A 14,230-nucleotide genomic window follows, 5' to 3' on the forward strand; every position below is an offset into this window, starting at 1 on the left:
CCCCCACTTTTCTACCTGGTGAATGCCATCTCGTTCTCTAAAATGGAACTTAAATATCATGTTCTCTTTTTGTTTTTTTTCCTGACCCATCCTCATCTCACTAGACAGAGTTGGCCAAACTTTCTTCTGTCTGTCCTACTAACTTAATGTGTGTCTATTATAGAACTTAGCATCCTGTATCTCAGTCACTGCTTTGCATACCTGTTTTCCACCTGGATTGTGAGCTTTGCAAGGTCAGGGACCCAGTCTGAAACTACTTTGTATATTCAACACCACGGTAGGCACTCAGTATGTACTCGTAGAATAAATAACCAGGTCTCTTGCTTGTTTTTTCTTTGCTCAGTTCAGCAGCCATCGGATCTTTCATGCTAGAGCTGACACTGACCAAAAGGTGGACTTGAGCCAACTTAGACAAAAGCAGACCTTTGAGGCATTGCCTGAGCCTCACTGAGTCATCAATGTGGCATTCTGCACCCTTAGGACTGCTCAAGAGGGCATCTCTACCAAGAGCTCACCACATCTTGGCTCCAGGCAGTGAAGACCACCCAGGTGTCTGCACACAAGTTTGCCAAAGTGCAGACACATCAATCCACTCCAAGAGTGCAATTGATACCGGCTCAACACAAGGCTGACATAAGGGAAGCCATATTGTAGAAAAGAAACCCTATTGTAACTTTGAATGACCTCTGACTAACTAACCCAGCTGGATGTGCACCCTCCAGGAGATCTACGACCTCTGCTTGTGCATGTACCTCCCAGCTGCAATAAGATGATAACTTTGTTCTTTTGAGTTCCTTAGGAATGTGATGACTCCTGGACAGAGAGTCTATCTGGTGTGGTCACTCCCAGTCTGTAACACCAGAGGGTCAACATTCCTAACCCCCACCCCTATAACCCACTGGCCTATATAACTGATTCAAGATTCTGTGCCTCCCTTAAGATGATTTTTTAGGACAGTAGTCCCCCCATCTTCCAATTTGCTGCTTATCACTTAATAAAATGCCCTTTCTCTGCCACCATCTTGCCTCTTGATGATTGGCTTTTGTCTCACGGCGAGCAGATAGTGCCCTTTGTATGGTGACACAAGTGCCTTCAAAGAGCCCCTGTTCAAAACCTATTTCAAAAAGCCAAGCAGGTGTCATCATCAAGATGTCAATAATTCAGAAAATATGTCCAGGAACAGGTCACAGTGTAGATAAAACTTCCTAGAGGATAAGGGGGACATGGCAAGTCAGTGGGAAAGGGAAAATTTAGCCACCGAATGGAGTGGGGCAGTCAGTGAACTACTGAGAGGAAACTGGTTTCTCTCTCATCATTCAACAAGATAAAGGGATCTAAGATTTCACCCTCACTGGTCATCATAAGAATGCTAATTCAAGCAACAATGAGTTACCATCTTGTTTTTCAAATTAGCAAATACTTCTAAAAAGACTACTAGTCAATGCTGGCAAAGATATGGGGAAGAGATAGGCTCTCTTATGCACTCCTGGTATATTCATTTGGGGTATTGACTGGTAGTACTTAAGATGTTGTAACATGCTGGTTCCTTTTGACCCAATAGCTTCACTTTTTAAGAAAAAACAAAACAAGGAAATTATCTTAAATGCAGACCGAGTTGTATGCCCAAAGATAGTCATCTAGTATTTGTAAATGTGGAAAATTGGAAGCTGGAGGAAGAGGAGACCAGCCCAATCTTCCTGGCATTCACACTGAACTAGCTCCATGTGGCTCTAAGTCTCAGACAAGCACGCTTATCACGCACATGCAGTAACCCTCTGCTCACCCCAAATCACCCCACTAGTCCTAGCTGGGGCTGGATGGCCAAAAAGTCTCAGACTAAAATACGTATTCTCAATAGAGATAGTATCACCCCCAATGAGATGAAAAGTGATTCTTAGAGGACAAAAAAATCTTAGAGATTACCATGGTTTGTGGCCCTTCTAGGGACACAGTACATGAACGCACATGCAGTATATCTGTGCTACTAAAATTTCATGGGGGTAGGGCAACTAAGGAAACAAATATTTTAAAAGGCTCCTAGGGGAGGGGGATGGCTATTACCAAAAAAAAAAAAAAAAAAACGAAGAAGAAAGTTAAGAAACACTAGACAATAAGATGTCCCACTTACTGTGGTTTGTCTCCCCCAGGCCCTCCCTCTGGAATGTTGGTCTATTAGCAGTGGGCATCTTCCCAACTGTCTGTCACCCACGGTGGAGTCAAATGGTTCACAAAGGCTTAGAAGCTCAAGGTCATGGATCATTTTTTAACGAAGACCTCATGAGACCTTAACTAAAATATGTCCACTAGGCTGGGTCTCTCAAGCTCCTGGCCATGGTGTAGTGGGCACCACTCTCTCTCACTTGGGAGCCTAATAGGGAGGTAGTTCATAGGACATGCCAAGACACACGCTTCTCGGCACCAGGAGAACTGGGGCTGTCTTTGAACAGTCCAACTTTCAGGTAGTAAGAGAGAGACCACCCACCTCTCCGAAACCTCCCCCCAGGGTGATGGGAATGATGGGGTGATGGGAGTATGGCAGTGTGGCACTGGTGCATTTCAAGGGTCTACATGGAACTCTGCTCAAAGTCATCAGGGAGTGCTCACAGATGGTGCCCTTGGCCCAGAACACCAACCCAAAACTGACAGGCAGAAATGATGCTTCAGAACTCCAACCTGGCCTCGGTGCACAGAGCAGCTCATTCACTACTCAAACCCTTGGCAAGAGGGGAAGCACGGGGGGAGGGGTGCTCAGGATCCTCTGGGCAATGACAACTGCGGTGCAGGGGTCCAGGTCTATCTAGTTGGAGGAGAGGTCTATCTGGCTCACAGGAGGATTTGCTTCCACTATTTAGCAGAGAACATTTGGAACCTCAGATTTTTTATTGGTCAAAATATGATTCCCCCCTCCCCCCACACTTGTTTTTTTTTTTTTTTTTACTAACATTGAGCAAAGGGAGATTCCTGCAGGCCCACAGTTGGAGAAGTAATTCAGGGGGGCCCTCACCTCTCTCTATCTCTCTTAGGATTTTCTCAGCTCTGGCTCCTGAGTATGTGTGTACATAGCACATCTTCTGCAGACCTTCAGTAAATGAAGACTCTTCCTAACACACAGCTCCACACCAGTCCTACCAGTAGTACTACATTCTACTTGGATTTAGACTGAGGAAAAGCTCTCTTCAGCAGATCCCAGTCTAACAGACAAACAGAACCGGGAACACCCCACAAGCTATCAACACTGCTCTCAGAGGTCTAGCCCTCCCCCTCCCTCCATCCATCCCAGGAGAACTGAGACAAACAGAATCTCAGAGAGAGGTTTGTCACTATGTTCCTTATACAAAAACCATTCCCAGGCCAAGGCAAGGTCTGGGAAGTCTGAAGATCAAAATATCTAACATTTACTGAGCACTCACAACAGGGTGGCCATTGTTTAAAGAAATTTCCATACACTAGTTCATTTAAATCTTCCAGCATCCCATTTTACAGACAAGGAAACTGAGACCCAGAGAGGCTCAGTAGGTTATAGAAGCTCACACGGGGAGCAGAGCTGGGATTCCAAGTCTGCCTGTGCTTTTGCTGCCTCTCAGGAGGCCGGGTCAGGGATGGGCTCTGTCTGGAACATTCTTTCCCCTGATCCCAGCCTTCCCTGGCAGGGGAGTGCTATGGGTATCGGGTACAGAGAGGCAGACAGAAATCTAAAGTTTTCTCTCCGGTCTAGTTGTTGGGTCTCAGGTCAGCCGCTAGTGGTCTTTCTTAATCATTTAAAAGAGTAATAATCAGTAATAGGAAATCTTTATGTAACACTTGCTAGATGCCAGGCACTGAGCTCAGGGCTTCACATTTACGACCTTGTCTGATTCTACCCCGACACTATGAATATGTTCTCCCCTTCCACATCTTACCCATGAGAAGACTTTGGCAAGAAGGGGTTAAAAGTAGCTAGGTCAAGGCCACTCAGCTAGTACAATGTGCCAGCACGGGGACTCGGCTTGGAACCTGACATTAACCTTCACATTGCACCATCTCCCCTCTGCCGACATTAACCTTCACATTGCACCATCTCCCCTCTGCCGACATTAACCTTCACATTGCACCATCTCCCCTCTGCCGACATTAACCTTCACATTGCACCATCTCCCCTCTGCGTCAATGACCCAGCATAAGTCCTGGCAGAGGTTTGTATCTCTCCTCAAAGTGTGAGAGTATAATATGTTTCCTATCTGGGCATTCAGGAAGGAATTTAGTGGGAAATTGGAAGAGAAGCCCTCAAGGGGCTTTAATGCAAACGACCATTGCCTGAAAGCCATTTGCTCCCCAAATGGCCATTTTTCCTACTGTCAGGGTCTCAGTAATTCTCCTTGCATGGTCAAATTCTCAGAGGACCCAGGTCTCTCACATGCAGCCCTCCAGGCATATGAAATTTATTTCACCAAAAAGAACTGGTCTGATGAATAAGGCCTGTCCAGGCCTGGCAGGGTAACACTATACTGCCATTGTGGATTCACATGCCCCAAAGACAAAGGTGGATATCTTCCAAGACCTGCCATCTTTCACGGAATGCAGTAGACTCTGAATGCAAAAACTTCATTTGGTTAAATTGTTTTACAAATCGTGAACAAGCAAGTAACTGCAGAATGAAAGAACGGAATTCACTCCTACTAGGCCTCATGCTCCCTTCTCAAGCTTCCAAATATCATGATCCACGTAGCAAGAAGTGCAGGAAGCTAACCTGCTAAGGACTGTGTCTTGTTGCTTTCCACTGCTATGTAAGTCAAAGTAATGAACTTGAACTAGGGCAGGAAGCTGCGGGAGGGCCAGGGCTGTACAACATTCATTAAGACCAATCAGCTGAAATTTTCACGAAGAGATAAAATAATAATAAAAATCACTGCAAAATAAAAGGAAGGAAAAGAATATACAGGAAGAAAGGATGGACTCTGAAGTGTAACAAGGAGACAGGTTAGGAAGAATAAAAAATCCTGAGACTCCATTCAAATCAATTAACTAAATTCCAAACACACACCTGCAAAGGAGCAGGTGAGTGGGTGACATACTGTGGGGCAACAGAGAGATGAATAGGGCACAGGCTCACCCTCTAGGAGCTTGCAATCTGTTACTCTGGACAGAATCAATGGGTGCGATGCTTGACCTCAAAGCGTTGTGGTGAGGCAGGACCAAGGCAGAAGCAAAGGCTCCAATGAGGAAATGCTCAAAAGTTTGCAGTGAGCCCTTAAAGGAGGGAAGGGTTCTAACAAGCTGAAAAGGGAGATGAGGTGAGCAGCCTGAGCAATGCAGGGGACACCAGGAAGGATGGAGGATGGCTGGGAGCAGCGCCAGCCCTCCCTTCATGCTGGATCGAGGATGTCTGTGGGAAGAGAGCAGGACGAGATAAGCCCCCACTTGTCCTTGATGCAGAGTCAGTGGAAAGTGTCCACATCTGGAAGGGAGAGCATCAGCGTGTGGCTTACCAAAGATCAGCCTGGTGACAGTGCACAGGCTGGAAGGGAGGGGCAGAGCTGGCCTAAGACAATAGGAGAAGAAGGAGGTGGAGGTAGAGGAATAGAGGGGCAGGGGTAGAGAAGACTGGATTCGGGGAAAGGGCATTTCCAGTGGAATTGACAAGACTTGGCAACTTACTGGAAGGGCAGGAAGGAGGAAGAGGCAATGGTGACTCTGAGCTTTGCGACTGGGATACTGGATGGACTGTGGAGCTAATTAGGAACAATGGAGAAGTCAGGAGGAGCACACATTTGGGAAGTGCTGGCTTTGAGGTACCGGCAGGATGGGGGTGAGGAGTGTCTAACAGCTGAAAATGTGCATCCAAAAGTCTTCAGGAACTATTGAAAGATCTCTAAGATCTTCAACATAGATTCTCCATTAAAAAAAAAAAAGCAAGGTGCAGAACTGTATTGTAGTATGCTACAATTTGGTTTAAAAAGAGGGTCAGGCAGAATATACATTTCTATTTGATTGGATAAATATTTTCATAAAAATTCTGGAAGTGTACCCTCCCAAAAAACTCATAATAGTTAGTGCTTTATTCATGGGTGTGTCTGGGCAAGTAGAGCATAGGAATGGGAGAGAGTCTTCTCACTATACATCTTTGTATAATTTTTGATTTTTGAACCATGTCAGGTATTTCCTGCTCAATAAACAATTAAATTTTAAAAGTTAAACAAAGAATCCAGTCTTTAGTATCCATCTGGATGAATTCATCAAGAGCAGAGGAAGAGGGAGGGATGGAGGGAAGAGAAGAGGACCGAGGAGGGCCTTGGGCACACCTGCAGAGCTGGTTTCTTGGATGGGCTAGACTCCACAGGGTACAGCAGAAACAGCTTTACTCTTTCTCACACTCCCTGTTCAAGCCCCTCTCTTGCGCTCTCTCCCAGCTCTGGGTGAAGCACTGGGCTGGTCCCATAGCTTTGTTATTGACTCTCAAGGAATCAAAAGTCCAGTCCAGGCTAGTGATCACATAACTCCAGACCTCCCTTGGTTAAAACGTCTTCCCTCCTTCAACTTGGGCCTGACCCAGGCTAGTAACTTGGAGCAGGGAAGAGGTAGATCAGTTTCTTCACTCTTTCCTAGGTCCACCTCCTTCTCCATTCTCCAGCTGTGGTTTCTGGCCACACCTGGGTTGGAAAAGGCTGAGGAGGAGGCTACAGTTTCTCCAAATGGGCTATGCCTCTCCCCCGCACTGGCTGCTTACAACCCCCACCCTGGAGGCTTCTGGTGGTCTATCCCTCCACCGGGGTGACATCAACCCTGTCTGAGGTAGTCCTCAAGACAACCCCAAACAAGCTTTTGCTTTGCCCCAAACTGGCTCCTCCTTTGCCCCCATCATGTCACTGAAAGGCAGCTCTTCCCACAGCAGCCCTGCCCCCTCTGCTTGGCTACCCAAAGAGGCAGCAGCTCCAGCTCCAGCCCAGGCCTTTAGATGTTTCATATGTGGTGCAAACACCAGCCCCTACATTCTTTAAACTCCAGCAAACACAGGTCAATCTCTATAAATGGCTCTTTGGACCACCTTTAGCTCAAACTGAATGAGAAACACCTCCTCCCTACTCCAAGAAGGTTAAGGAAACCTCAAAGCCCACCATCAACTCTCTCCAATGAAATTCTTTTGCCTAATGCTTCAACTTCAACCTCTTATAAAGTATTAGGGATTGAACTGCGTCCCCCCCCAAATTCATATGTTGAAGCCCTAATATGATCCCCCAATGTGACTGTATTTATTAATAGGGCCTTTAAGGAGGTAATTAAGGTTAAATGAGGTCATAAGGGAGAGTCCTGATCCAGTATGAATGGTGTCCTTACAAGAAGAGGAAGAGACACCAGGAGTGCGTGCACAGAGAAAAGGTAGTGCATGCACAGTGAGAAGGTAGCCATCTGTAAGCCAAGGAGAGAGCTTCCACCAGAACCCAACTCTGCCAGGATCTTGATCTTGGACTTCCAGCCCCTAGAACTGAGAGAAATAAATTTCTGTTGTTTGAGCCACCTAGTCTATGGTATCTTGTTTTGGCAGCCTGAGTGACTAACACATAAGGGTAAGGAAGAACAATGGGCTCTTGGGAAACTCGATTATTGTATTGTTCCTGTGAGTTAGGGCCTAAAATTGAGACATAAGAGTGCCGCGTTGATATCCCGCTATACTCTACATCAGAGGCAGGAGAAGGGCATTGGAGAGGAAGAGTCTGAGAGGAAAACCAAGAAAGAAAAAGGGGTGCCCTAGATGTCAAGGGAGGCCTTCAATAAGGGGCAGGTAGTTAGTCTCCAGTAATGTTAAATGCCACAGAGGGCCAAGTAGGATGAAGGCTGAGAAAGGGACATTGCATGGCTGATTACTAGACCTGGGGCTGATGGTGGCCAAAACCAGGTCCTTGCCCCAAGAGCAGCACCTGAATTTTAACACAGAAGGGGCTTAGGAGCAGCAACTTGGTTGGAAGGAGCCTGTAGTTTTCCAGGTCGGATTGTATTGGAGGGATCTCACCCTGAGTTGGCAGGCTATATATTGGAGAGATCTCACCCTGGGCTGGTGGGCTGTGTGTTGGAGGGATCTCATCTTAGGTTGGTGGGCTATGTGTTGGAGGGATCGCATCCTAGGTTGGTGGGCTGTGCGTTGGAGGGATCTCATCCTGGGTTGATGGGCTATGTATTAGAGGGATCTCACCCTGGGTTGGTGGACTATGTGTTGGAGGGATCTCACCCTGGGTTGGTGGGCTATGTGTTGGAGGGATCTCATCCTGGGTTGGTGGGCTATGTGTTAGAGGAATCTCAAGACCTACTCCCAGCTTCAATGGTTCACTAAGAGACTCCCAGGACAGCATATAGTCCTACTCATGACTATGATTTATTACTGAAAAGAATATAAAACACAGTCATCAAAGGGGGAAGGTGCACAGGGCAAAGTCTGGAGGAAACCAGGCACAAGCTTCCATAATCCTCTCCCAGTGGAGTCAACAGGACATGCTTAATTCCTGTTGGGCTAGAAATCCTGTCTACCAGGAAAGCTCATTAGAGTCCCAGTGTCCAAGCTGTTTACTGGGGGCTGGTCATGTAGGCACCCTGTGCCCGGCATGTACTAAAATTCAAGACTCCTAGAAGCAAAGCAAATGTTTAGCACAAGCCATGTTGTATGCACAAACAGTTTAGGCACATTAAGCCACACTTATCAGTTCTAGGAATGATGGGAACTCTCCTTAAATCCAATTTCCCAGATGCCAGCCAAGAGCTAACCTAGCAAGCAGGCATTTCTAAGGGTAGCCTGCTGTGTTCACTCTTTTCTGCACACATCTCCACCTTCACTCCGAGTTCTTGAATCATCAAGCCAAGGCTCAGAAATTTATCAAAATCAACACTTCCACCTAAAACAGGAACAGATGCACGACTTCTCATGGTTCAGAGTCCCTAATATAGATCTTGCAGCCGCTGGTGACACAAGGTAGGGTCTTCCTAGATCTGAGATGCTTAACTCTGTGCAGCACCATGGCTCTGCCATTATTTTGGAAGGACTAGCACAGTCTCTTCATCCTGTACTCCTGTTCACGGAATTTTACATACGTCAACGCTCCTAGGTCCTGAACAGCCCCATCCTCACCCTGTCGGTAAAAGCAGAACCGAGGCCCAGACAACCTAGAGCAGTGCGCCTGCCTCCAGCAACCCAGCACCCCAGGGACACACAATGTTCTTACACATACTATATAATACAGAACAATAAAAATAGAAAAGATGCTTTCATTTACACTTTACATTCAAATGGGAAATATCAATTGACCATAGCAGAATAAGAAAGCCAAGGGGTAGTGGGGTGAAGGAGGGGTCGGTGGATGCTGGTGGCAGCTCCTAGTGCCGCCAACTGCCCTCCCTTGCCTCTCTCCTCCAAAGAAGAGCAGGAGCTAATCAGATGAGCTTGGCTCTCAGGATGTGTTCGTGCTCACACTGAAGCCTACTCCCCGGTAGGGTTTCTCACCTGTGCGATAGGTTCATCTAGGCCTGGTCTCGTCAGAGTAAGCCCAGCCAGCCTACCCCCTCTCTTCTTTTCTGCATGGGGATACAGGCCATGAGCAAGGCTGAATATAAAGGGGCACTTTATTTCTCATTCCTTCTGCTCTTATGCACACGTCTCCCTCAGGGATCAATGTGGAAGAGAAATTGTCAAGACAAGACAGACCATGCATCGTACTAGCACCAAACTCACCTTCTACTCCAACAGTTGCAAGGTCATTTCTAACCTGCAGAGAATAGTTTTGGCTTAAACATTCTGATCTGAAATATGTTAAGGAGTGAGTTTTGAGACAATGGATGCAATGACTGCAGAATCATCTTGACTTCAGGATTAAGAAGAACGAAGAAGAATTTCTAATGTGTCTTTGCGCAACTTTCCATGAAAGATCCATGAAACTAGAAAAAGACAAAAACTCACAGAAGTTCTGTGATAGCCAGAAGCTGAAGATAACCATCAATCATTCGAAAAAAGACCTGGGGAAATGTTTACTAGCCACAGTTCCAGTGAGGCAGATGGAGAAATAAAACCGGTGGTCTGTGCAGGCTGCACTCGCAGAAAGGGCACTGCAGCACCTGCCAGGAAGTGGTAGGAAGAAGCATGAGCATCATCCATGGTCCGCCCCAAGCTCAGAGACCCAGACGCTGCAAAACCTAGAAACCCAGGCAACCAGCTCCTGACTGTGCATCCTTGGGTTGCTGGGAACTGTAGCGTCTTGTCCCCCTCTCTTGTCATCCCTTTCCTCTCCCTCCTGGTGGCCCCCATTCAGCCTCCATTTGTAAGGGCAATCCCAGCATATCACACGGGCATAACCTCCAGCATCAACCAGCACTGCACAGAGTGCGGGAGCTGCAGGCTCAGTCTCCCTCTCTGGAGTGCTTGAAGCAGGGTGGAGAGAGCAGGAACCCACAGTGCAATCAGCACTGGGAGTTGTCATTTTTTATAGACTGCTTCTTGACCATGATTCTCTACCCATAAATTCTTCTCAGATTTAGAGAACTGGTGAGTGGAAGCAGGAAAACAATCAAACTCTGTCCAGTATTCCTTTACCTAATACTTACTAGATACCAGAAACTAGGTACTGTGCACTTCCGCCCAACAACTGGAATATTCTGAACCCCACGTGGGTTTCACGTGGGAGTCAGGGACACCCACACATGCTGATGGATGGCCAACAGTGGGACCCAGGTCTCCACGTTAAGAATTGAAAACTAAGGAAAAACAAACAGGGATTAATCCAAAAGGAAGAGAAACATTATCCTGAATACCCAAAGAAAACATTTACTTCCGAAAATCATTCACTACTAGAAAGAGAAGAAAGTTTAAGGAACTCCTGCTTTGTATTCCCAGAACGATAGACGAAAACAGCCCTCCACAAACAAGAGTTTGTACAAACCTATGAGGATGCGGTGAGAGACAAGAGGCGGAGAGACAAGTGGAAGGAAGAGGGATCTGGATTCAGTGAGGAGAAAATGCAAGGACACTAACAACGCACCAGCAAAGTCAAGGTCTACTTGGGATCCATTGGCAGAGAACTGCCACTTCTAACTCAAGTCAACCAATATATACCCAAACTCATTATGTGACAGCCACTGTGCTAGGCCTTGGGGATGTTGCAATGAATACACAGGACATCAACAGTGTCCTCTTGAAAATTAGAGTTCAGCTGGGAAGAGAGACAAAGAAGGAATCAAAAGTGTGTGTTTTCTGTAAAAGGGGAAGTACTGCAGAAGCAAAAAGCAGAGAAATTCAACGTGATCTAGGACAGTGGTCTCCAAGGGGAGAGCAAGGCAAGGGATGCTCCAGAACATTCATTGTGGTGCCAGAAAAAATGTTACAAGCTCCATCCATATCTACTTGTAGTCATCCTTTTTAATTTCTATGTTTTGGGTATATGTTATAAGGTCCAAAATATATTAGTAGAGTAGTGCCTACACATAATATGATAAATAAACAGGGAGAGGAGGGTGCACGAGCTGGGAAGGGCAGAAAAGAGAGGTCGTCGGGTACTGAGAAAGCCGAAATCTGCACATTATGAACTTTCTTCTTGTACATTTCTACTTAATATGCTCTTCTGTACATTACTTAGAAATAGTGTATTAGTATATTAATTTTATGTAGGCAAACATAAGTGCTATTTGTAAAATATAATATCATATTATGTGGGGGAAAAAGGCAATTGCAGTAGCAGTAATAAGTAGCAGCAGCAGCAGAGACAATCATAAGAATAACCTACAGCCCTAACATACTCCAAATAAAGACAGAGGGAAATAAGAGAGAAATAAAATGATGAGACAGAAGATGATAGAGACAAAAGACAGAAATTAGAGACTCGAATTTCACAAGGAAGAAAAACATGAGAATCCTCAAAGGTACAACAACAAGACACTTTCCTGAGCTGAGAGAGATAAGACTTTGATGCAATATCCATTAATAGCAGACCAAGTAGGCAAAAATTAATCATGGCTGCCATTTATTACGACCAACTACAGGCCGGGCACATTGCTAAGGTCTTTTACTTGAGGGGCCTCATTTCCTTCTCACGGCAACACTGAAAGATAGAGGGTGATGTCCCCACTTTACTAAGGCATAAAGGAGGCCCAGATAATAGGTCACCTGTACAAGATCACCCCATTAATTATAACAAAACCCAGGTTTGAACCCCGGTTCATCCTGACTTCCCAACATCCGCTCTTTCCATTAGGTCATGTTGGCTTCCAAGATGATAATTTAAGCAATACAACTGCAATTACTAAATCATTAGCCACATACTGAATGCTGTGGCTACACTTCTCAAAACATTCATGAAATATTTATAAATATAGGACTATATGCAAGATTACAGAGAGAACAACTAATTCTCCAGAGCTGAAATTAGCAGGCCACAGTCTCCTACTCAAACCCAAAGAAACTAGGACTTAATAGTAAACATTTAAGCAGAAATCCCTAAACCTCCCTGCAATTGAAAAATACTCTCCTGATCAATGAAGAACACAAATGAGAGATAAATTTTAAAGAAAATGACAATAAAAACATTACACATCTCAAATATGCAAGTATTAATCAAAGCTGTTCTCAGAAGCAAATTCAAAGCATTCAAAAGAATTTCATTATTTTAAAAGATTGGGGGGAAAAGAAAAAAAAAATCCAAAGAAAAATTTAGAAAAGAGTTGAGACATAAAGATAGTAGAGGTAAGATACAATAAAATTGGGGTAAGGGCAGAATTAATTAATTGGGAAATATACAAACAGATATTGTAACTATTGTATTAAAAAGAAAAAAGGAGGGGGCCGGCCCGTAGTGCAGTGGTTAAGTGTGCGTGCTCCGCTGCTGGCAGCCCTGGTTCGGATCCTGGGCACACACCGATGCACCACTTGTCAGGCCATGCTGTGGCGGCATCCCACGTAAAGTGGAGGAAGACGGGCACGGATGTTAGCTTGGGGCTAGTCTTCCTCAGCAAAAAGAGGAAGATTGGCATGGATGTTAGCTCAGGGCTGATCTTCTCCACAAACAAAAAAAAGGAGAAAAAGAAATTCTTTGAAAAACATTATAAAATATATAAATTACTGGCATATCAAATCTAGAAATATTCAAATAAAATTACAACTGAATAAAGTTGTGTAGCAACAAATACAGAAGAAATAAAAATTATTAAACACTTTACATAACTGAAAGCTAACACATTTTTAAATTTTTTGATAAAACTAGTGCTTTTACTGAAAAAGGATAATTTACCAGTACTGATTTAAGAAAACGTTGAAAGTAATGGAATAAGATTTAAGAAATTGTGAAGTAATTGTATTAAATACCTAAAAAGCTTTTCAAATAGGAAAAATTACACTTGAGTTTTTTCACGTTGTTGAGAAATAGATACTCCTCATGTTATATAAACTCTTCCAGGATGAAGAAAAACAGGAAAACTCAATATAACTCTGATACCAAAATACACAAAGGAAAACGGACAAATCTCACTTATGGATAAATGCAAAACTCCTAAAGCTTGAACTGGAAAATCCAGTTTAAAATATACTGAATGGGGCCAGCCCGGTGGCCTAGCACTTAAGTTTGCATACTCCACTTCAGCGGCCTGGGGTTTGCAGGTTCAGATCCCGGGTGTAGACCTATGCACCACTCATCAAGCCATGATGTGGTGGTGGCCCGCATATAAAATAGAGGAAGATTGGCACGGATGTTAGCTCAGCAGCAATCTTCCTCAGCAAAAAGAGGAGGATTGGCAACAAATGTTAGTTCAGGGCTAATATTCCTCATACACAAAAAATATTGAAAGCATAAGCCACCACAGCTGAGTACAGATTATTCCATGCCTTGAGTACAACTGAATATTAGGAAAAATCAATTAATACGATAAACCAAATCAAGAGATACAATTTTCAAAAGTGGTGACCTCTATGGATATTGCAAAGGAGCTGAGTATAATATAATATCCCTTCAGGACTTTTAAATAAACTGGTTAAAGAATAATACTTCTTTAAGAAAGTAAGAGTGATCTGTCTCTAAGACAACAGCAGACATCCTCATACAGCGAGGACTCCCCATCCAGATAAGCCAGACCTCCAGCATGCTTGCTATCATTTTTATTCAATATTGTTCTCAATGTGACGGCCAATATTATGACATGAAATAGAAGTGAGAAATAGGGCCACAGGAATGGAGAAGACAAGATTATCACTGTTCAGATGGCAGTGTGATTGTCTGTCTAGAAAAAACAAATA

The 14,230-nt window shown here is 44.6% G+C and overlaps 1 protein-coding gene across 4 annotated transcripts in view; it reads right to left on the bottom strand.

Moving 5' to 3' along the window:
* CALN1 (calneuron 1) overlaps positions 1 to 14,230 on the bottom strand; it is a 398,390-nt gene that overhangs the window by 184,632 nt on the left and 199,528 nt on the right. The window lies entirely within an intron of this gene.

This window comes from Diceros bicornis, chromosome 26 (genome assembly GCF_020826845.1).
Source record: "Diceros bicornis minor isolate mBicDic1 chromosome 26, mDicBic1.mat.cur, whole genome shotgun sequence".
In the NCBI taxonomy this organism is placed as follows: domain Eukaryota; kingdom Metazoa; phylum Chordata; class Mammalia; order Perissodactyla; family Rhinocerotidae; genus Diceros; species Diceros bicornis.